This window comes from Balaenoptera borealis, assembly GCF_965194805.1.
Source record: "Balaenoptera borealis genome assembly, chromosome: 4".
Classification (NCBI taxonomy): Eukaryota; Metazoa; Chordata; class Mammalia; order Artiodactyla; family Balaenopteridae; genus Balaenoptera; species Balaenoptera borealis.
The window spans coordinates 93,706,596-93,731,358 of record NC_138861.1 but is presented as its reverse complement, the minus strand read 5'-3'; the positions used below and the strand labels follow the sequence as shown (position 1 = coordinate 93,731,358).

Sequence of the window (24,763 nt, the reverse complement as noted above, 5' to 3'; positions counted from 1 at the left end):
TAAGTCTTGGTTATAACTGTGTGGGGCATAGCATAATTTCTAGGCTAAGATCCCAATTAGAAAGTGCATTTCAATAACAGCTTCTCGAAGATGTGATGGCACTTCTCAGTCTTCTCCAATTGTGGAGGGAAAAAACTTCTGGAAAATTGTCTACTAAAATGGTCATTCTCATTCTGACTTTTAAAGGTATTTCTCCTCATTTTCCAATCCATAAGGATAACTTAACTCAGAATAACCTTTCTAAACATGTATCATATTCTTGCAGAAAAATTGCTCATATATCTTTTCCCCCCTAACTTTTTAACATTGTGCATTTCCTCCAGAAAATGTGGGTGTAATTTATTAACTTAACATAATAATATGAGGTATATCAAACACAGTGATGGATATTTGGGGTACAATGAGCAAGTTATCGATGGTCTCTTCTCTTACAGTTATAAAATATATGGAGATAGCCAGAGAAAAACAACATTGAAACTGAAAAGAACTTGGTATGGTCAAAGATGAGAAACTAAGTTGTTTAGGATAGCTTTTGAGGCATCTATCTTAGACTTTTGCAGTAGGAATAGCTACCCAAAGCGGTATCCAAGATCAGGAATGAGGATGGATGGGGATGAGGGATGAAGAGTTTTTTTCCGGGAAAAATAACTGTATAAAGGACAGGGGGTCTGAGAGAGCATGAAAGTTTGAAGAACTGGAAGAGATTCAGGATGGGGAAATGATAGAGAAGGAAGGGTATGCAGGTGTTTTGGGGATGGAGTGTGGAAGGATAGGGAGTAAGTGTAACGGGGATAATGGTAAGAAAGGGATGGACCATGCAAAGGTTGTTCTCATCTCCCTTCCTGAAAAAAAAAAAATCCTAATATTGTGATTGAATTATTTAGTGCCATTCTGTTTCCAAGAACTGAGAATTTTCAGGTTGTTCCAGTAGTTGTGAGAAATAAGAAAGTTTAGGGTCCATCTTAGCAGCTGAAGCCCTGTCTCTCAGGGAACTGAATTGTTATTCATTATACCACCCAGTTTCAACACTTACATTCATCTCCTGACTGCCATGGATCCCCTTATCCATTCTTTTTTTTTTTTTTTTTTTTAATATTTATTTATTTATTTTTGGCTGTGTTGGGTCTTCTGTGCGAGGGCTTTCTCTGGTTGCGGTGATTGGGGGCCACTCTTCATCGCGGTGAGCTGGCCTCTCACTATCACGGCCTCTCTTGCTGCGGAGCACAGGCTCCAGACGCGCAGGCTCAGTAGTTGCGGCTCACGGGCCTAGTTGCTCCGCCGCATGTGGGATCTTCCCAGACCAGGGCTCGAACCCGTGTCCCCCGCATTGGCAGGCAGATTCTCAACCACTGCACCACCAGGGAAGCCCCCTTTATCCATTCTTAACCACAGCTGTGGTTGGCTCATCTCTGCCTCTGCTGCCATTTTTGCTGCTGTGGCCAATAATTGTACTTTTTAGACATACCCTGTCCAATGTGGTAGCCACTATCCACATGTGGCTATTTGAATATGAATTTAATTCAATTAGCATACTTCAGTCTCAGTTCTGTTACAATCTGACTGAGTTAGGCAGAATGATTGAGCTCATAGGTTGATGGTCATCCTATTAGTTGCTTTCAGATCATTCTGCTTCAGTCGGTTGAGTGCGGGGTGCAATGAAGGCAAAGATGCTAACCAAACCAGAAGGAAATTCCTGAATCTGCTGCTTTTAGTGGCAGAAGGAAGCTACAGGCATCATACCGTATATATTTCAACAAATATTTGCAACTCTGCTTAATGCCAAAGTTGAAGAAGACATGCTCCATGAATTTAAGGAACATGTTAGTTGGAACATTGGTAATACTAAATGCAAAAATAAATATCACAGTAAGGAAATACATATCTATAGTTCTTAGAACATAAAAAGGCTGATCTGCCTGGGGCAGCTGGAGAGGCTGAAAAAGGAGTCTCATTAAAGTTTAACCTGGAAAGATAAAGAGGAATTAGACAATAAGAGGAAAATAAATATTCCAAGCACAGTGAACAGCGATGTCAAACGTTAAAGGTAAGAAAATAAAGAAATCAGAGGTTGTACCTTCAAGTGTCCTGTATTTCCAGAACACAATGAAGAGGAGGGGCAGACATCCTTACATCCTATCATACAGCTCTACCTCTTAGTTCCATTCTTTATACCCACACTGTGTATTATTTAATCTTTCTTCCACATTATTTTGATACATCACTATTGGTGGGCATCTGCCCTTTTCATCAACCAAGCACCCCTTCCACCTTCTTTTGGTAAAATGACCTCAGTTTTCCTTTGCCAGTTGTTTGCAGCTAAGGGTTTCCATTTTCCCCTGGCCTCGTGTTGGGTAACTCATGTTGGGCCAATTTGACCCTCTCTCCAATTCAGGGGAGAACCCAAAACAGAAAATGATTTAGCTTGTTGATTCTGATTGTGTCATCTTGAAGATTATCCCATAGTGTCTGCAGCCTAGAGCCTCAGGGCTGTTTCCAAAGAGCTCTGTAAGAATTTACCTACTACCTGCCTTTTATCGAATGTTTTAATCTTAATACCTGCAATATGTGCTTAATGATACTCATTGAAGAAAAAAATCAATACCGAAAAACAGATGCATATTCTCAGCGTTCTCTTCACACAGTTTTATCTTCTTCACTTTTCAGTTGAATCTTCCTTAATCTCTTCATGATCACTCTGTGCCCCAGTTAGGCATCTTCACTGTTTCTGAACTTGCCTGGTAGATTTCAGTCTCTAGGGCATTTCCCCTCATCCCAAAATGTGTGCTTCCAAATCCTGCCCACGGTGCAAGGCCTAGATCAACCTTAGATTCCCTACCACTTTCTCTGATTATTTCAGCTCACGAATCATCTCTCTAATTCCTTGAAACTAATTTGGGAGATAAATATTATTTCTTCATTTCTCATTTCCTAGAGGAGAGAGTTTCATAAAATTCTCTTGGCTTCTTGCCTCACATCTCACTCTCTCACAGCAGAATGAATTGATTTATGGATGAGAAACAGACAGTTGCTCATTTTCTTTCTTGAACCCAAAGGAGTTTTTGTTTTTTTTTTTTTAATTAAGAAAAAAACACAGGGGATTATTTGACCACAGGGGATTATTTTTTTTTTCTTTCACTTCCTTGGTAGAATATTTTCTTCTTGCATTTATGTACATCCTCATCCCATAGATCTTCTTGTAAAGCTATAGATATACATAAAAATAGAGTTGGAGATAGAGACAGAGATAGAGAATCTACAGGTTTCTCAGCATCTTCCCCAGATTGTTTGTGACATAAATGCTAGTGAAAGGATAGAGCCTCCCCAATACTCCCAAGATTGACAAAAATCTCAAGACTCCCCAGATTGGTAAGATACTTACCATAATATCTTATCTTTGTTTTTGTGGTCTCTTTTTAGTAAGGAATGTTATGTCCCAATTCTGAAGAATTTCAAGAGTGACATTATTTGTAGTTATGGAACAATATTCTTGGAAGTAATTGAGCACATTTTCTGCTAAATCACTCAGAATATTTCAACAGTCTCAACATTCACTAATGTACTAATTTTGAGTGACTGATTGCTGATTAATAGGTATCTTTATTCATTGTTCATGAAAAGTGACTATGATTTATAATAACACAAAGAGCCAAAAAAGTGGGCCGTAATGACTTTCTTTGAGATTAACTTTACTCTTTATTATACACATTGGCATAACTTTGAATATCTGTTTTGGAATCTGGAACTTACAAGAAATAACACCTATCCTTAGTGTCACTTTGAGAATAATGTAAATTAATATATATCAAAATGTTCTTTGTTTTAAACTTCCTTAGACCCATCACTGATTAATATAGTCTGAGTGTTATACATAATAATAAATTTGTACAATACAAACACACACATCCTCTGCCTGCTCTTGTTAATGTTTTTATGCAGCATTTCAGTTTCTACATATATAAGATGACATTAATATTGTTAATTGTCAGCTGAAGACCGATAGCCACTTGCATCCTTAGCTGTAATATAAATTTTTATACCTAGGCAATGACTAAGGAGTTTATAATAAAGAAGAGCATGTCTTTGTGAAATAGTAGAAGTCTGTAAATATGGGAAGAACTAGAAAGGGGTGAGTGATGGCAGATCCTGTGTTTATGATGATAAATAAATTTACATTTACAGCCATTTCATAGGCTGTAATATAAGCGATGTTAATTTTAGTTAACTTGTGAGGATAGGAGGAAAATTGTTGGAAGATCTAGAAATTTCTTAATATGAGTTTAATTTTATGCTTTCAGAATGATAACGATAAAAATAGCAATGATAAAAGCCACAATTATTTGTTAACTACCCATGTTCCAAGCTTTGAATTTAATATCAACCCATTATCATGTCTAAATAAATAAAAGAATTAGATTTTATTATCTCCATTTTCGATGAAGAAATTGAATCTCAATGAAGTTAAAATACACTGTTTGGCTATTAACTGAAAGGAATCCCAAACCCTATCCGAATGACTTCAAGGTCCATACTTCTATGTGCTTAACACCATCCCCCATCATCTTCCAATGTAGACTTTCAAATCTGCTTCAATAATTGTTCCTCGTGCAGAGAATTTCCCTAATTAGCTCAGCACACACTGTGAGGAAAGGACAAGAGTTTCTTTCTAGAGCAGGATTTCTCACCAGTGACACTATTAACATTGTAACCCAGATAAATCACACAGTAGGGTATTTAGGAACATCTCTGGCCTCTACCCCCTAGATGCCAGTAGTACCTCCTCCCTCAGTCATTACAATTATATGTATAACTGAGTCATTTTGTTGTACACCAGAAATTAACACAACATTGTAAATCAACTATACTTCAATAAAATAAATTAAAAAATAATTTCTCCAGCCGTTGCCAAATGCGCCTTCCTCCCAGAGTGGGGAATGGGGAGCAAAATTGCCCTTAGTCGAAAACCACTATTCTAAAGGTGATTTGTTCTTTAATCTGGCCAAATTCCAGGTCACTATTGAGTGTTGAGAAATACATGCTTTGTAGTATCTTACATGGTGCATATCAATGTAGAATTTTAAAACACATCTTTTTCGTAATCCAGTATACCATTTAAGAGCAAAACAAATACAGAGGGTGATTCATGTTCTGAACCAGAATCAATTTTATACACATACATTAAAGAAATTGTTAGAAATGAATCTCTCTCTCTCTCTGTTTTCTTCTCTGTATCTCCCCACTCACCCTGAGCCTCTATACCATTCTTTTTTCTTCCCTTCTTTCTTTCCTCCTTCCCTTGATTCCTCTCTCTCTTCCTTCCTTCCTTCCTCCTTCTCTCCCTCCCTCCTTCCTTCCCCCACCCCTCTATTTCTTCCTTTTTTTCTTCCTTTCTCCTTTCCTTGCTGAGACAGGTCAAAAAGAAACACAATCGCTTTTCAGTAGTACACTTTTTATTTTTAAAGATCTTTTTGATGTGGACAGTTTTTAAAGTCTTTATTGAATTTGTCACAATATTGCTTCTGTTTTACGTTTTGGTTTTTTGGCCATTTTATGTTTTGGTTTTTTGGCCGTAAGGCATGTGGGATCTTAGCTCCCTTGATCAGGGATCGAACCGCACCTGCCGCGTTGGTAGGTGAAGTTTTAACCAGTGGACGGCCAGGGAAGTCCCAGTAGTATGCTTTTAACTTAGTCTTGAATGTTCTAGTCACTTTAGTAATTGAAAAAAAGCTAAATATTTGAAAGATTGTGAATTTGCATGAAAATTTAGACTCCAGAATGACTCACATTGCATTTTCTACAAATAGTTTTGAAAAGGCTTTTATTTTAACAGGAAATTACATACTGCCATTGAGATTAAAATAAATCAATTGCTACAAATGATGCTTGAATTAAAACATCTATCTGTACTGGTCTTAATTTTGTGTAGATAACATTTTCCTGATATTTTTACTTTTTTTCACCAAGATTAAATGTAATAGAGAGTGCTGGGTCCAGCAATTTAAATGGCACTTATTAAACACAATAGGGCAAAAGTATTCAGAGCCATTTACTACCTGTTTAAAAAGCCATTTTATTCTTTCTGTACACAACTCCTTTGAGTCAACTGGAGCTCCAAGATAGTTATAATGAGAGGAAATGATTCTTTCTTTTACACTGCTGTCTTTTCTTATTTGATGAAAACACTAAAAGTTTTTAAGTGAGACGAAGAATCCATATGCAGTAAATAGAAATAAATCAAAGGGCAGCAGTCCTCAAATTGTTTAGGCAATAAGCATGAGATTTAAAGTCAGAAGAATATTTTGTTCACTTTGGATTATTTTAGCTACTTACCATTGTGTTTCTTTTTTTTTTTTTTAAAGACAATATAGATGTGACTATCTAGTAATGAAATCCACAAATAGATTCTAGGAAATCATGCTATTAAAAAGACCACATATCTCTCTATTCTTTTTGAATCTGCCCTTCTCTTAACTTCAGTGAATTTAGGTTTAGAGGTAATGTCACTCACATCTCTGAGCTGGGGTAGAAAGAGAGATGGATCCTTTTTCTATACTAAAATAACCAGCGGATTCCTCCTTGAAATTTTGTGTGAATTTTGCTTAACTGTTCCTGTGTCTTAAGAGTGGTAGGTAAGAATATCATATCTGGAATGATTTCCTCTACCTAGAGCTAACTAGGGTAACTAAGAGACAGAATAATGCCTCTGGTCTGTATTTGGAGAAAAAAAAAAAAAGAAAAAGCAATCATTACCCTCAAGATGTTTTTTTCAGGGAGAGATGCATGGTGAACACTGTCTCCCATAACTAGTACAAGAAATAATCTGCAAGGGAGAGTTTTACAGGACTTTCCCACTGTAATTCCCATATGGCTTCACTCTTGTTCTTGATTATCTGACCTTAACACTAAACTTTCTTCTTCAGCTTGTATTTCTCCATGTTTCCACTCATTCAGGAGGTATATCTGCCTGCAACAAGAGAAAGGTGAGGTTTGGACATGTGATTATTTATTTCTGGGTCTCTTTGCTCAAGTCAATGACAGCTCATTTTCAAGTTAGCATAAAGTAACCTAGTATATACATACATACATACATATAGACATATGTGTTACTATATAGCTGGTACTATTTCAAGAGCATTACTAATATTAACTTAGAACCTTCAAAACAACCCTATGAGAAAATTAATTATCTCACTCTTCCAGTGAGGAATCTGAGACACAAATAGTTTCAGCAAGTTGCCCAAGGTCACCCAACAGTGAATTACCAATTCAAACCCAGACCATCGGCCTCTAGACTCTGCCCTTCACCACTGCATGCTACCAGCTGGTTGACAAGTGAAGTCACATTCACTCCAGCCCTTCAGACACAGCATAGTTGACTATTTGCACACACCCTTTCAGCAGCGAAAGAGACTTTCTAATGCTTTGGATGAACATCTCCTTCAAAAAATATTTCCTATAAATCAGAGGCATCTCACTCTCTTGAATAATCTAGTGGTACTTCAGAGGCCAGGGAGAAGCTGACTGCAGAGGTGGTCCCAGGTGGACAGAGTACACAGGTTTATGGCACTGCATCTTTGCAAAGAGACTTAAATGATTCTGGGTATTCTATGAGCACAGTTTTTGGCCTACATAAGACTACTGAATTTCTGTGAGTTGTAACTTCTATGTATGTTTGTTTATAATTGATAGAACTCAAACTTCAAAAGTGAGATTAATAAAAATTCAAGATATAGGGTTTGCAAAAAATAAACCCAAGTCAATCAATATGCGTATTCAAATCTTAGAAATACATGTTGGATGGTCAGTTTTAGAATTATAAGGACCTAACGTCAACATAAGCAAATCTGAAGCAAGGCTAATTAAAATGTTGTCATGCTCCTTCAGAGGTCATTGTACTTTTATTTATTTTTTCTGAATCTTAAAGAAGAGCTGGAGGAAAGTCTGGGATTGAAATATTGGTGGGTAGCCAATCTTTGACGTGAGGTAGAACCGATTTCAAGATTTATACATGGAGTTGAAGTTGATAATAGATAATAGTAACTTACCAACTGAAAAGCTCACTAACAGGAAGAAAGAAGGTTTGATTTTATTTTTGTAGTCTCTGAGGTGGATTCAGTTGGTCATTGAGATCAATGACATGAAAAGCCTCCTCAACTAGATTCTAAGTCCCCAGAGGACAGGCAGGGTGTCTACAATATTCAGCATTTAATTAACCCAGTTCATGGCACATAGTTGATGCCCAACAACATGTGACAAAGGAAGGAAGGACAGAAGATGAAAAGAAAGAGGGAAACAAAGAGGGAGGGAAGGAGGGAAGGGGGGGAAGGTGGGAGAAAGGAAAACAGCCTTTTAACTACTTTATAGGAAGCCTTATTGGAAAGGTTCTTAACGGTCTGTTCTCTAATGGAATCCTCCTCAAATGAATGGCCTTCTAATTTCACTGTGAACACATTCAGATGTCTTAGCCTGTTTTAGAAAGGATGAATTCACAAAATTACCTCTCTATTCTATTCTATTCCTATTATCTTGTAGAAAAAGCAATTCTCTCACAAATATCTGTAGACATCTATAATTTCCATGCGGGGCATACAAAATTATTGCAGTTAAACACAACACTTTCTCTCTTTTTGGATTGGCTCTGAAATTGTAGCTCCTAATATTCAAAACCTGAGAGGATAAACATGAATCATATCTGAGAGTTTATAAAGGCCATGAAGACAGCAGATTGCAACACAATGGATTTTGACCTAGGTTCTAGGAAAGTTCTTGTGAAGAGTCTTAAAACCAAGTTTGAGTTCTTCCCTATTCCAGTCAAAATTCCATTAACCTATTCTATTCATTCAAAGATTTAGGAACATTATGGCATGCCTCAGATCCTCATCCAAGATTTGTTTAGGATTTTTACAAGTAGTTTCTGTCTTCTCAGATAGAGGCTCTTTCTATGATTAAAGACATTTAAGCAAATCAAGAATAGGCAGGCTCTTGGGATTCATTTTGCATTCATGAAATCGTTCAAGTCCTTTAAAAAAAGCCATCATCTAATCCCAGCTTGACTAATGCATTTCTGGGTTGTGGTCATAACACTTGAGGCTGAAAAAAAAATTAAACTCTTAGCTTTAGATGTTTTGCCTTTATGCTTGCCACCACTGAAAGTTTTTTTAAAAAGCTTGATTAGGGCAAGGTTTGTTTTACACAAGGTGTTCCTGTGAAAAGGATGGAGGGAAATGAAGGTTAATGCATGAACACAGTTCAGTTACTCTGCTTCTCCTAGTTTCTAGGCATTTCTTCTGAGTTATTTATAAACAGATGCATTAGACACCCTGTTATTTTGAATAAGTGTCTAGTTTTAATTAGGCAAGGTACATAAGCATTTTAATTAGATATCCAAATACATCATCTGAGATTTTTTCCCTTAGAAAGTAAAAGTAATTTGATTTCTTCTTCATTAAATATAAGGACAGTAAAATCTTATGAATATATTTTCAGCTCAAGAGATTGATATCTTTTCGATAGGACTATAATATATGCATAGATTATTTCCTCTTAACTTTCTCTAAGTTAATGAAGTGTATGAAAGTAATGAAGTTAAACCACAACTTGTTAAGTGTGATGCAATTTTCCAACATAACAAAGAAAAAGTTTCTAGGTTAATGCCAGTGCCCTTAATTAGAGCCTACTTTGTTCTTTTGCTTTTTAAATTCAGTATAAAAAAGTGTAAGTGTGTGTGTGTGTGTGTGCGTTCTATGAGATGAAATGAGGGACAGCATCCTGTTATTCCACTGGAATATATGTCACTCTTTTTTTTTTCTGTCACTATCTATTATTTAACTATAAAATCAGGGCATGAGTGTAGAAGAAAAGACCTTTAACCATAAAAATTGGACAGTGTAGACCTTGCATTTTTCAGAATGTCTTTGACATATACAAACCACAGTGTTTTCCACATGGTTTTCATTGCAATCAACCAACTAAAATTTGCTATGACACTGCTCAGTTTTCTTGCATAGAAGTTAAATCCTGAATAATATTGCAGCTACAAGAGACACTGGCTTCTAAATGGGGTCGTGATAATTTTGAAGCCCAGCACTTCTACTCACTGATGGGGTCCAGAGACCCATTATTTAACCTATTGGAAACTCACTTTTCTCATCCACATTATGGAGACTCTACCTACTTTATGGTTGTTGGAAAAGTTGCAAAGAATGTAAGGAGGCATCTGCTGTCAAATGAGTCCTCATTTTATCATCTTTGCTCCACAACCATTTCTTTATCTTTGTTTTCTTTAATTTCCATTGGCTCAGCCTAGACTATCTCCATGATAGAATATTGCTCACACTTAATGTACAAAAGCATCTTTTTACTCTTTTCAACAGTAGTCAATGGGAATCATTTTGAGTCATCTGAGATTGTCTGCTTCATTCGTTAATGTGTGGCTAACCTGAGATGCTTAACATGGAGTTAAGGTTACAGCACACTCTTTAATAACTTTTACCATGAATTTAAAAACATGTTTAAACTTGAGATTTATTTATGTTTTTGGAGGGACTTACTTAAATCATCTATATTTCTATCTGTTTTTTCAGAAATTTTATTGAATGCATCTTGAAAATCAAGAGTTTTTGTAAGTGAGAGTATTTTTCACATTATCTTTGTGTGACCGTGTGTCTTTGGACGATTCTATTCTTGGCAAAAGTGTGTTTCTGAATGACTGTGTGCACTCAGGTAAAAGCAAATGTGGTCCTACAAACCAAGTGAAACCCAAGTAAATTAGGATAGATTTCAGACTTTTTTTAAAAAAATATTTATTTATTTATTTGGTTGCACTGGGTCTTTTTTTTTTTTTTTTGCCTGTTTTTATTTATTTATTATTATTTTTTAACATCTTTATTGGAGTATAATTGCTTTACAATGGTGTGTTAGTTTCTGCTTTATAACAAAGTGAATCAGCTATACATATACATATGTTCCCATATCTCTTCCCTTTTGTGTCTCCCTCCCTCCCACCCTCCCTATCCCACCCCTCTAGGTGGTCACAAAGCACCGAGCTGATCTCCCTGTGCTATGCGGCTGCTTCCCACTAGCTATCTATTTTACATTTGGTAGTGTATATATGTTCATGCCACTCTCTCACCCTGTCACATCTTACCCTTCCCCCTCCCCATATCCTCGAGTCCATTCTCTAGTAGGTCTGTGTCTTTATTCCCATCTTGCCACTAGGTTCTTCATGACCTTTTTTTTTTTTCCCTTAGATTCCATATATATGTGTTAGCATACGGTATTTGTTTTTCTCTTTCTGACTTACTTCACTCTGTATGACAGACTCTAACTCCATCCACCTCACTACAAATACCTCCATTTGCACTGGGTCTTAATTGCAGCTTGTGGGCTCCCTAGTTGTGGCATGCAAACTCTTAGTTGTGGCATGCATGTGGGATCTAGTTCCCTGAGTAGGGAATCGAATCTGGGTCCCCTGCATTGGGAACTTGGAGTCTTATCCACTGAGCCACCAGGGAAGTCCCCAGATTTCAGATTTTGAGATATCTCCTCTTTGATGCATGGCTAAAGTTCCCTTCCATGGTGGCAGTCATATTGCAATACATAAATGTGCCACATCAACACATTATACACTTTGAAGTTACACAACGTTATCTGTTAATTATACCTCAATTTTAAAATGAATAAATTAATATTTTTGGAGGGGTGTGATTTGGAGAGGCCAAATAATCCCTAGATAACCTCTGGGGATAATCATTATGTATTTTACACTATTTTTAGAAGGAATTTTCTTCTCTTTATGGCCCAGTTCAAGGAACAGCTCTCTGAAACTACCCTTGATGGTGCAGAATTAATTGCTCTTTCATCCAAGTTCCTATAGTACAGTCCACATATTTTTGTTAAATTATGTATCACATTCCATTTTAGTGACTGTATGCAAGCATCTGCCTCACTAGATTTAGTCTCCTATAGGTAAGTGATTGTACTTTTCCTGGCCCGAGAGGGCACCCAGGTAGAATAACCCCTCTGGATATTTACTGGACTTGTGGACATTATAGAATTTGATGTTTTGTTACTCTTAAGTGTTGATATGCAACCTGTCCCCAGAAAGCAATTCTACAAAGTAGTTTTTGTGGAAAATTTTTCAATAAGTAAGAATTTAGGCAGAATTTCATAGATTGGCATGAATTAGGAATTTAAGAATTATTTTACTAGGATGAAATTATAAATTCATTGTATCTACATATCTTCATGTTCCCTAATATTTTGCCACTTCAAATGGTCCAATATATTTTGCACGCAAATAGAGGTATTTAGTTCAAATTCCTAAATTAAATGTGTTGTTTTAATCTCTCTCCTAATTGCAAAATGGGTATTTACTGATAAAAAGGGGAAGAGTTCCTCCAATGTCCTCTGGTCACTTTCCTGAGCTCCTTACCCAGGTAAAAGCACAGTTTGCTGCATTTTTCTAGTAGACCCTTGAGTTGTAAATAAACGAAATATATCTGCTTTTAGGGACATTTTACGTTCTTAGGAGTGCACAAGCTCTCATTAATAACGGAGGCAATTAGATTTAATTAGAGGGGTCTCTGACTACATGAAATCAGAATAAGATCAAATTAAGCCATTTTGCCTTATATAAGGTCTTTTCTATCTCCTCTCTTAATGCCCTCAAAATTGAGTTTCCCAAACCCTACTTTTCTCATAGAACTAATGATATTCTGCAAAGCAAAATGTCTGATTTTTAATGGTCTAAAAAAGCTAAAATATATTAACACATTTACCCTAACTGAGATATTTGAAGCCTTTTTAATTTTTTTTTAATTTTTATTTTTTAGATTCTGCAAGGATAAATCAATTCAGCTAGCACTGGGTAAATTTCTATAGGATCCTGTGACTGGGTCCCACTGCTCTGTAGTTCGAGAACAGAATATTTATGATCAAAATTGCTTTTGTGCTCCACGTTAGGAAAGCTCTGTGTGTGTCTGCCCCTCTCCCTTTATTCTCTCATGCCTACACGTTTATGAGTGTGCATGTCATGTGTGAAACAGAAGAACATTCTTATCTCCACGGCTCAGCTAATTTTGTAAGAGATAGCAGCAGTCATAATAACATAAGGAGATATTTTTGGATTCAGACACTGAACCCAGCCAAATATTTCATGTAGTGCAGTACGTCCACATGGAGCTGAAAAACATAGCTTTTGTGTTCCAAGGAGTCCCTTAAATTGAAGCAAATTTAAACTAGGCTGCAAGGTCAGTAAACAATATGTCCTTTTAATTTCTTTCTGTGTGTATGTGGATTTCTAGCTCACATAAAGGATTATCATGTGTTCCCGTAATAGCTTTCTTATATTAAGTAATTTAAGGACTGATAGCATATTATATATAGAGAGAGAATACTATGGAGAAGTTGCAAAGTATGTTATTTTGTAGTAAAATGAGTGATAAGAAGATATGAAATTACGTTAAATAGCTAGAGGGAGAGATAGGAAAGATGATGCCTTTGGGGGTGTAGAGGAGTTGAGCTGATAACTCACTTGTCTGTTAGTTTTCATAATTTTTAAAAATTTTCTATTTCTATTTAATGTATTTTCATTCATTGTCATATGACAAGTAGGTATTGTGTCCTATCATGTCTCAGACATCATGCTAGATGCAAGAGATGCAAGGGTGAACAAAACTAACGTAATCCTTGCTCTTGTAGAGTTTGCAGTCATTAAATGTGTATGTGTGCATGCATGTGTGTGCATTTGCAATGATATAAGAGACATGGGAGAAACACAAAGATAGAGGGTGATATAAAAGAGTAAAAACAAAAACAAAAACCTAGCTTAGTCCCAGGAGGCAGGGAGTCACTCCTGGAGGAAATGACAGTTAATCTGAGATTAAAAGACTGAGTAAGAATTGATTAGGTAAGGGTGGGAGGGGGAAAGCAAGGAGGAGGGAAGGCGGGGTGGATGTGATGGGTTGAGATTTGGAGCAAGAAAGAAATTGGCCCATTTAAAGAACAAATTAAGTTGAGGACCATTATGTCTGAACTATAGTAAAAGCAGGTGGTAAGTTTGAGACAAGGGGGAAGAGTTAACTATTAATATGACACAATGTCATTTTAAAATGGGAAGAGATAAAGTACATACATGGTTTTAGCTCTTTCTGGAGTATTCATCATACATAAATATTACTCTATAAATTACTGGTTATCATTTTATAAAAAACTTTCCTGAAACTCCCAGGCATAATTTATGACTTTAAACCCAGTATTATGTTGATAAGTAGCACCTATTTTCCTGCATTCATTGATTTGTTCAACCAACTTGTCCAGATACCAACATGTTCTAGAGACTATGCTAGATGTTGATATAGGGAATAGAAAGTTACACCTAACAGTGTTCTTGCCCCCAGGAAGTTTATATTATAGAGGGAAAATACTTATCTCACTGTTGTATAGTATGTTTCAATAAGCTTTCTATTTTATAATATTTCTGGATTTACAGAAAAATTGTAAAGATAATACAGAGAGTTCCTATAGTCTCACACCTACTTCCCCCATTAACATCTTAAATTAGTATAATACATTTGTCATAATTAAAGAACCAATATTAATATATACATTCTTATTAACTAAAGACCATGCTTTATTCAGATTTCCTTAATTCTTACTTTATGTCCTTTTTCTGTTTCAGGATCCCATCCAGGATATCATCCCACACATTTAGTCTTTTTTGTTTTTGTTTTTTATTGAGGTATAGTTGCTGTACAGTATTATATGTTTCAGGTATACACACAGTAATTCACAATTTTTAAACGTTATACTCCATTTATAGTTATTATAAAATATTGGCTATAGTTCCTGTGTTGTACAATATAGCCTAGTAGCTTATTTATTTTATACTACTACATTTAGTCTTAATGTCTCCTTAGGCTCCTTTGACAGTGAAAGTTTCTCAGACATTCATTGTTTTTGATGATCCTAATATTTTGAGGAGGTCTGGTCAGGTATTTTGGAGAATATTCATCAGCTGGAATTTGACAGACAGTAGTTATGGGTTTTGGCAGGAAGAGCACAGACGGGAAGTATCCTTTTCATCACATCATATCTAAGGTACACACTATCAGTATGACATCATTGTTGCTATTGACTTTGAGCTCTAGGCTGAAGTAGTGTTTGTTATGTTTCTCTACTGTAAAGTTACTCTTTTTCCTATAACACCTTTTTTGGAAGCCCACACTCAGTAATGACTACTCATGTTCCACCTCCTTGAGGGAGGAGTATCTACATAAATTATTTGAGATTCATCTGCATAGGAGATTTGTCTTTTCTTCCTTATTTATTTATTTATATATTTATGTAATTATTTATATCGGTATGGATTAATGGATATTTATTTTATGCTTTGGATTATAATTCAGTACTATTTTAGTTATTTTGTTGCACAAATTGTTACAGCTTAGTCCATTGGGGGTTCTTTTACTTGGTCCCTGCTTCCATTTGACTTACCCCTAAACTCTCATCATTTTCATTCTCTCTGCCCCTAGCACTTTCTTTTTGACACTACATGATGTTTCAGGTTTATCTTGTTTATTTCCTGCCTCAGTAGTAAAATCAGTCATTTCTCCACGGATAATTTTTTTGCTGTATTTTCACGTGTATGTTCTTCAATATGTTGAACTCCTTTAATTGAGGTTTTTGCTTGTTTGTTTTAATATCTATATTCTTTAGACTAAAATCATGTTTAATCCCATGTCAAGACAAATTAGTTGTTTGCTCAAGAAATGAATTAATCATGCATATATTCTGATGCAGAGGTCACTCCATATTTATGTTTTCTTCTGTTCTCTAATAATACCTCTTATTGATTCCTATTATTTAATAGCCTCTATGCTAAAAGGTTGTCCTCAAACACTAGCTAACATTAAAATCTCCCAACTCTTATTAATCTGGTATTATTTTATTTACTCTTTACAGGTGAGGAAACTGAGGCACAAAGAGGTTGCCTAACTTAGCCAGTCACACAACTGAAGTGTGACCAGCAGGAGACTTGAGTGATGGACTTGCCCCACAAGGCCAAAGCAGGCTCAGTCTTGATAAACAGCACTGGCTTTTTAAGCTCAGTGTCTGGTCTCCTTTACTACATGTGGACCCTTCTGGTCTTCATGGTTGCTTCTTTATTTCAGCAAGCTCCAAATCCTTATCTTTCACTTGTAGGGATTGACTCTGCTCTTGTCCTCTCCTACCTTTGATAGCTGCTTCCATCTAGATTATGTTCTTTTGACTTTTCAACTGACTTCCCTTGTTGTGGGATACAGCCTCTCTAGTTCTCTATTAACCCACACAACCATGCAGACCTTTTTCTTCAAAGAGGCCTCTGATATTCTTCACATGAAAAAATATAGGTAATAACAAAATTAACAGAGAGGTTTAGAAGATCATAAAATACTGATTCTTTACCTACTGCTCCTGATTCCTTCACAGAGGATAAGTTGAAGCCATAATTGGGCTTTGAAATCCAATCTCCCTCCTCCATCATCACTTTGGTGAAATCACATTGTTCTTTCCTCCCTCGATTATGCCTCTTCTGAGATGAAGTCACCATAAAGGCCAGAAATTGATCTCCTGTTTCAAACCAATGGCTACAATCTCTGAGGCTTCCAGGTGAGCTGGCACTTAATTCACTAGGTCTCTGCCCTGATTAGAAATGATTTCCTTGTAAATTTCCTAACCCTTCTCCTTTTGAGAAACACTTCTGAGTTCTTACATTTCTAATCAACCTCTGTATTAAAAATTCTTACCCTTTCCTCTGGACTTTTGAAGTGCTCTGCCTTCAACTGTGTGGCATTTCCTAGAGGAATTTATTTTCCCCTCTAGTTTTAGCTACTTAGATTAAGCAAACAGACATCATTTTAGCTTTGCCTTTTTGTCAGGCATCCTTCAAAATATCTTAACGCTGTTGTCGATCTCTCTAATTTTCAGAGACCAGATATGCATGGGGCATGTCAGGATGCAGTGTTCTTGAGATTTCCAATTGATAAAATAGCTAATAACAAAGCTTTTTATTGTATATATTTTCCCTTATGAAATCTATTCAGCTTTTAATTTTGATCTGAAGTTTTTTCTTAGTTCACTTAGAATTGGAATGTAATAAAAGTTTTTCTTCCAACTGCATTCATGGAACAAGGGACTGTTTTTGATTTATTATATTAGACATACCCTGAAGGGACAAAAATGTTCAGGAAATACATATAAACAGACCAATAATCTTGAGTTTTATAAAAATCACCTGGCAAATCTACCGCCCCATGTAACCTCATGGCCCTGATATCTCTAACTCAGAGTGGGTCAAAGAATGCGCTGTGCTCCCCAAGGATTTCGGACTGGAATGTGTCTCTTAATCCCAGACATATCTGGGTATTGCTGAGAGCTTGTATATGGGCAGTCACGTGTTTTTAACCATTTACTTAAGTGTCTTTACTATTTTGGACATATCCACTCACATGATAAGAACTATCAATTTAAAAGTAGCTGTTCATCACACATACTACCATGTATAAGACCGATAACCAACAAGGACCTACTGTATAGCACAGGGAATTCTGCTCAATATTCTGTGAAAACCTATATGAGAAAAGAATATAAAAAAGCATGAATATATGTATATGTATAACTGAATCACTTTGCTGTACACCTAAAACTAACACAACATTGTAAATCAACTATACTCCAATAAGAATAAATAAATAAAAGTAACTTTACATAAATTAGAACATTTTGTTCCAAACAGTAAAAACAAATTTGAGCTAGATTAAGTCACAAGGGAGAATTTGTTCTAAGGACATAAAGGTGTGTTTTACGGAACTCATAAGGAAGCAGTGCAGGCACTGTAACAGGAAATTAAGAGCCTTCCAGAATTCGAAATCTCTCTCTCTAACCCCTGCTGAGACTGGTATCTCCTGTTCGCAGTTCTAAATCCCAAAGAAAGGAACTCTGATTGGCTCCCCTTGAATCATCTGCCTGGCCTAGTGGTCAAGGCCTCAGGGACAGGCTTCTCTTCTGGAGACCAAATTGGAGAGTCAGAGTTTGGCAGATCATAGAATCCATTCTAGGTATTTAGAAGCAAAAGCATTTACAGGTATTAGAAGGTGGGAAAGTGAAGGTCAGAAAAGACTTCCTTTACATCAGAAATACTAAAAGCAGTTGAAAGTAGAGTCGGTCACCAATAGTTTCCTCTTCTCCCACAGCGTCCATGAGAGTGTGTGGTGAGTAGGAAACTGACTAGTGCTTGATTGACTGATAAGCTGGCAGTGTGCCTCAGCCTTGAGTATTGTGTGATATCCTTTACTGTTAAACATAACTGGTAAATCACGCCACAGTTGCTGAAGTAGTCAGAACTGGAACTTTTCGAAGACACAGTTCTTTGTCTACTGCTAAAACAATCAATAATTAGTAACACATTGTAGATCTTCAGTTCTGATTTCAATTTCATAAAATGTTGCACAAAACAAATATATGTGGAAAGGAAGAATAGAAAAAACACTGAATAAAACACCGCGGAAACAATAATTTGGTAAGGTAAAAAACGTGCTAGATCTCCTGATTTCATTTTGTGATTTGATGTTAGCTAGTGTTATGCTACCTACAAGGGAGATAGATTCTATATATCTATTAATTTGGGGGGGGTTGAAAATTACATATATCTGTGTTTTTATTATACTACAACAAATTACTGGTAAGAATTTTTGAAGATTGTTTAATATGTATACAATAATTCAAATTAGTATATTGTATTTATATTTATTTCAAATGAAAATTGCTATTATAATGCTTTAAAAATACACTTTAATATACATTATATATAAACATATATATAATTTCACTTGAGTCTTACTTTGTTTTCTTTATCAGATGAATAAGCAAAACTTCAGAGTGTTATCTAATTACTGAGTCACTCAAGTAAAAAGTGATAGAACTGGGTTATTTCCTTTTTTTTTTTAGCTATTGTACATTCATATACTTTTTTTCTTTTTTATGAACTTTTTTTAGAGCAGTTTTAGGTTCACAGGAACATGGAGGGGAAGGTACAGAAATCTCCCATCTACCACTTGCCTCCACACATGCATAGCCTCCCCCATTATGGTATATTTGTGGCAACTGATGAGCCTACATTGACACATCATAACCATCCAAAGTCCATAGTTTACCTTGAGGTTCACTCTTGGCATTGCACATTCTGTGGGTTTGAATAAATGTGTAATGACATACGGTGTCATACAGAGTATTTTCACTGTCCTAAAAAATCCTCTGAGCTCTGCCTGTTTCTCCCCGCCCAGCCCTCACAGTCCCTAGAAACCATTGGATTTTTTACTGTATCCATAGTTTTGCCTTTTTCAGAATGTCATATAGATGGACACATACAGTAAAAAGGCTCCCTACAGTATGTAGCTTTTTCAGATTGGCAAATATTTTCTCCCAGTCTGTGGCTCGTCTTCTCATTCTCTGGACATTGTATTTTTCAGAGTAGAAGTCTTTAATTTTAATGAGGTCCAGCTTATCTATATCAAGCAAGTTTTAAAAAAAAATCTGTCTTCAATTAAATACAGTGAGGTTACTTCATAGCTGCATTTCACTTGCAAAAATTAATTCATACCTTACACACACACACAAGATAGAGGAAAAAAATATCCTTTTAAATGGTGTAAGCTATTTTACCCACATTCTACTCAATAAACAAATGTCCCAGAACTACCATGAAAAACTAGAATGTAAAGATGTTTTTCCATTACTTGGCCTTGGTTCCCACATATGTAACATAGTGTGAAATGATCACCATACCGAGTGGGTTTCTAGTATTTAGAGATATGTACTTTTGGCAACGTGCTTCGAAGTACAATCCAACTACTTCATCCAGTGCTCAGCTTAAAGAAATCACAACTTATTCCAGTGATGGAAGTTATACCTTCAACTACCTGCTAACTTGAACTTAATGAGAAGAAATGTCTGGGAATTTTCAAGGGTATTATTGACTGTATGTGACTATATGTACATCTTTTGTTTGGTTGTGTCTTTTTTTTTTTTTTTTACTCTATGATTTTACTGTAGAAAACCAGCATAACTAACAATCTGTAGACTATTGGAGGACAACAGCTGCAAATAAGATATAAGGTATGATGATAAAATAATCTAACAATTTTTGGCAAACCTATTCGAGCATTGATAAACAAGTGTGAACTAGTTTCTTAAAAGCTGGCACCCATTCTCTTATTCCAGAATTCATTTATATTCAGATATTTTCTAATTTCTTCTTTTGGAATATCCTTTGAAGCTTGCTCAAATCGTTTAAACTCAATTAATCTTGGCATGTGGCCATTCTTCGCGAGTAGACTTGGTTTCTAGTAATAGTCAACATTCTTCTCATGTAAGTGTTAGGTACTTAAATTGGCAAAATTATTTTAAGAAAAATGTGTTGTGTCTCTAGATTAACAAGACTGCTTCACTCCTGAGGCTCATAATCTAGCTCTGAGAGCAAGTTGCGGGAATGAATTTCAAAATGCTGGTGGGAACATCACTGGAATTCATAAATAAATATCATGACCGCTTTGTAAAAGACAACACATATTTGGAGGTGATGGTTCTAATACATTTGCTTAAGTTTTTACTCTCCAGTAGCCAAATATCCTTTACTTTAAAAAAAAAGCTTCTTACAAAAGAGGACTGTAAAATAGCTTTAGACCTTTACCTGCATGCTGTTTCTAAGGTCATGAAAATAGGACAATTGTCTTCCCCCTCTTAGTCCTATTCCATTTTTAAAGAAAAACTTTAGTTCAGGTTATTACTTGTCATGATTTCTTTTTTGGCAACTCCCCAAAAGGCATACCACAATGTGTCCTTGAGTATCAGATTTATAGAGAATGTTCATTGGGCATGCCTGGACTTTTCTATGATTCTTAGCATATAAAATTAGAATAGATTCATGTAGTGTAGGACTGGGATTAATTGAAGTGAGTGAGGCACTTACTGCAGGTACAAAGTTTAACAAGCCCAAAACAGTTATTCTTCAAGATAAATAATATTATAAAGCAAAATATTAAGCACATCAAAATTAATGCAAAAAGTTTTTGATGTACAAAATATTAATTTTTAAAATAAAATAGGATTTGGTTTATTTGCCACCATGCACGATTTTGCAAGAAAAAAGTATCAGCTTGAAGTTCCTGGGCTGAATAGATGTCATGTTGCCATGTTGGTTTTGAGAGCTGACAACCGTGTGGGAACAGATTGAATAATATAGACTATAATGTATCATTGTATTTTTTGATTGTAGAACTTCATTACATTTTTCCAACTGGTCCTAAACATGGAAGAATATTTTCTAAGTGTATGTAGGAGAGCACATTTTCCTCAGGCTCCAATTTTTTTTCACAGCTGAATTTGCCTTTTGCTACCAAGCACTGATAGTCACTTTTTTAGCTCCCCAAAGAGTGTGTGTGCAATTCACCATCATCCTGTGTTATATTACATAATAGACAGTCAGTACCATTGGTAGAAATAAACTTGAATGTTTTAGACAAAACTGTTATTATTTTTTCAGATTGATATATTGTTTCAGAATAATGTAAAAGTACATAAAGGGGGCTTCCCTGGTGGCGCAGTGGTTGAGAATCTGCCTGCCAATGCAGGGCACACGGGTTCGAGCCCTGATCTGGGAAGATCCCACATGCTGCAGAGCGACTAAGCCCGTGAGCCACAACTGCTGAGCCTGCGCGTCTGGAGCCTGTGCTCCGCAACGGGAGATGCCGCGATGGTGAGAGGCCCGCGCACCGCGTTGAAGAGTGGCCCTCGCTCGCCGCAACTGGAGAAAGCCCTCACACAGAAACGAAGACCCAACACAGCCAAAAATAAATATAAAATAAATAAATAAATTTATTTTTAAAAAAAGTACATAAATGGCAGAAATAATGTGAAAGTATAAACATCAAGAGATAAATACTACAATGTACTATTATAAAGAGAAAATTCTGCTTGTTCTTTGATATTTAAATGTTTGCTGTTTATTCAGCATATAACCTGATTCAAATTATTTACAATTCAAGTATTTGTGTCTACTGTGGAGCTTGTTTTGGCTGTTTAGTCTAAAATGGTTCTCCTTGTTATTTCTTGTATACTGTATACAACCTAGATTAGCATAATCACTGTGATTAACATTAATTGAGGAGCAGAAATGAAAATGGTTGCTGAAAACAGTTTGGCTGATATGTACAATGGTAAAATTTTGTATTACATGAATAGTCAAATTATAACATTTGACTTTAGTTCTAAAGTCTCTGAAGCATTAGTGGGAAAATAGAATTGTGGGCATAGATGAATATACAAACGTATGCTAGACAAAAATGCAGATGTGATCTGTATAGGAATATGCACTGCCGTCCTAATGTATTTACTGGGAGCACCATAATATGGCTGTTAGGAGTATAGACTTTACAATTATGCTAAGACACAAGTCGATCCTTGCTTTAATTGTTAGCTGTGTAACTGTGAGTCAGTTAGTGAATCTCTCCAGAGCTCAGTTTTCTTACTCGTAAAATGGGAATAATTAATATAACTTATTTAGTAAGGTGGTTGTAAGTCTTAAATAAAACTCTTTATGCAAATTTTTTGGCATAATGTCAGGCAAATGATAAATGTTTTTTAAATATTGTCTATGATCTATCACATCTTTGATTTTTTTTCTGCTGTTTCATTGCCTAATGTCACATTCTTCTTCACCATTCTGCACTTTATTTCATACTCTTTCCACTATAGTTTTCACTGTTTGTAATGTTAATGACTTCCATAAATTTACTTTCCTTTTCATTTCTGTAGAGTGGTTCTGAAATTCTCTATAGGTTTTCTTTCCCTTGTTTCTGGGCCTATTGTCTCGTTTCTGATCCAAAATTAATGCAAGAAGTGCCAGGCTTTCCTTTGGAAGACACACTAAGTTATAGTGTGTGTTCAATGAAAAATGGCCTCCCATTGTTTATTTCAAATAAATTTAAATTGGATAAGTCTACCTCAAAAATACAAAGGATATCTGCATCAAAAATATCAATTTTGGAAGAATAGCTAGTGGAGTTCATTATTAACTGCTAAAAATTATAAATATAAATATATAAATATTAATTTATTTATAAATATAAAATTTAAAAGCTTAAAAATAAAAATATGAAAATAAAGGAAAAATATCTGTTGGTTTGACTTCCCTGATAATCAGATATTTTTTGTGACATGTACCAATAAAGGTAGAGAAACTTGTCAGACTACTTATCATATAAGAAATTACAATAAACTTCAATATTGAGACTGTAGAAGAGATAAGTCTTCTTTCTGTTATCAGTCACTAAGAAAAATTTGCTAGACTTCCTAACCTTTGTCTTCCAAGACTGTATCATCAGGAACACATTCAATTGCAAGTAACATTAAAAAAATATATAAGTACTATTAAAAATATTTTTTTCTTCTACACAACAATTAGTTTAGAGATAAAAAGTTGGTAGTGTGAGTTCGGTTATTCAGTGTATCATAAAGAACCCAGGATTTTTCCATGTTTCTACTCTATGATCCTCAGAATTTTGGCGTTTTAGTCTTAAGTTTGTTGACTCATGGCTACAAGAAAGCTACTATAGCTCCAGATATCAAGACCTCGATCTAAGACAGGGATGTAAGCCAGAGCTGTAAGACAACTTCTCATGCCACTTTCCTGCTTGTGAAATTTTTACACAAAGACCCTTAGCAGAATTCTCCTTTATCTCTTTCACGAGAAATGGAAAATGACCACTTTCTAAACAAGAAGTTTTATGCCCACTTTCTCTGAGATCAAGGGATCTCTTCTTGATGTCTTGAGAAAATCAAAGCTCTGTTCGCAAGGCAGTGGTGTGTGAGCAACCATTATGCCTGTCACATAGGCGTACACACACACACGCACAATTTTAGTCTACAGGAGGAAGCATGAGGTTCACAAAGCAACTGTCATCTCTCTTCACATTAACTTCCTATTTTTTCCTATTTTTTCACTGGCTCTAAAAATGTTAGAAATGTTAGAGTGTTAATAATCAGAGTTAATGCTTCTTTGATCAAAGGTTCTTCTGAAACTGAGGTTCTATTAGAGAATATACCTATTTTTGAGGTGGCTGTTATATCTCTCCATACTCCATAAATAAGGAAAATGAGGAACAAAGAGAAAATACATGCAGGGAAATAAGATGTGGATACATAAAATGCATATCAAACATGTTAATCTCTTTTTAAAAGATGGTCATAATGTTGGCTTTAAACTTCTTGGCAACCAACAAGAAGAGGAAAATCAATCAAGTCAAGACATTCATAGTATCCATAAGACAGAAATTAACTTCTGACTCACAGGAAAGCCGACTAATCTGGAAAAATCCAGAGGTGTTTTCCCCAGGGTTCTGATAAAAAGAACAATGTATAACCCAGTGAATCTGGTTCCATTAACTTCTTTACAGCAAACACATTGCAGCATTTCTCAGAGGCAATTTCCAATGAGCTCCTTCAATTTGAACAATAGCAAACCACCTAAGCATAATTCAGAAAACACAATTTTTGGTCAAGCGCCATAGACCTGGCAAATCCTGAAACAGGAAGGATAATAGAAAAATATGTAATAAATCTATCTTCCCTTTCCTCCTTTGCAAATTCATCTTCATAAATGAGAGTAACAGACACAGGAAATGTACAAACAAATCTATCTGGCCTCACAGTTGACAGTATATTTGGTCAG

General features: G+C 35.6%; 1 long non-coding RNA gene across 1 annotated transcript; it reads left to right on the top strand.

The window, feature by feature from the left end:
• Positions 1-1,135: 1,135 nt before the first annotated feature.
• LOC309627395 lies at positions 1,136-22,839 on the top strand. The gene is made up of 2 exons (XR_014243718.1): positions 1,136-13,247; positions 14,678-22,839. It is a non-coding gene; the product is annotated as an uncharacterized lncRNA (long non-coding RNA).
• Positions 22,840-24,763: the final 1,924 nt, after the last annotated feature.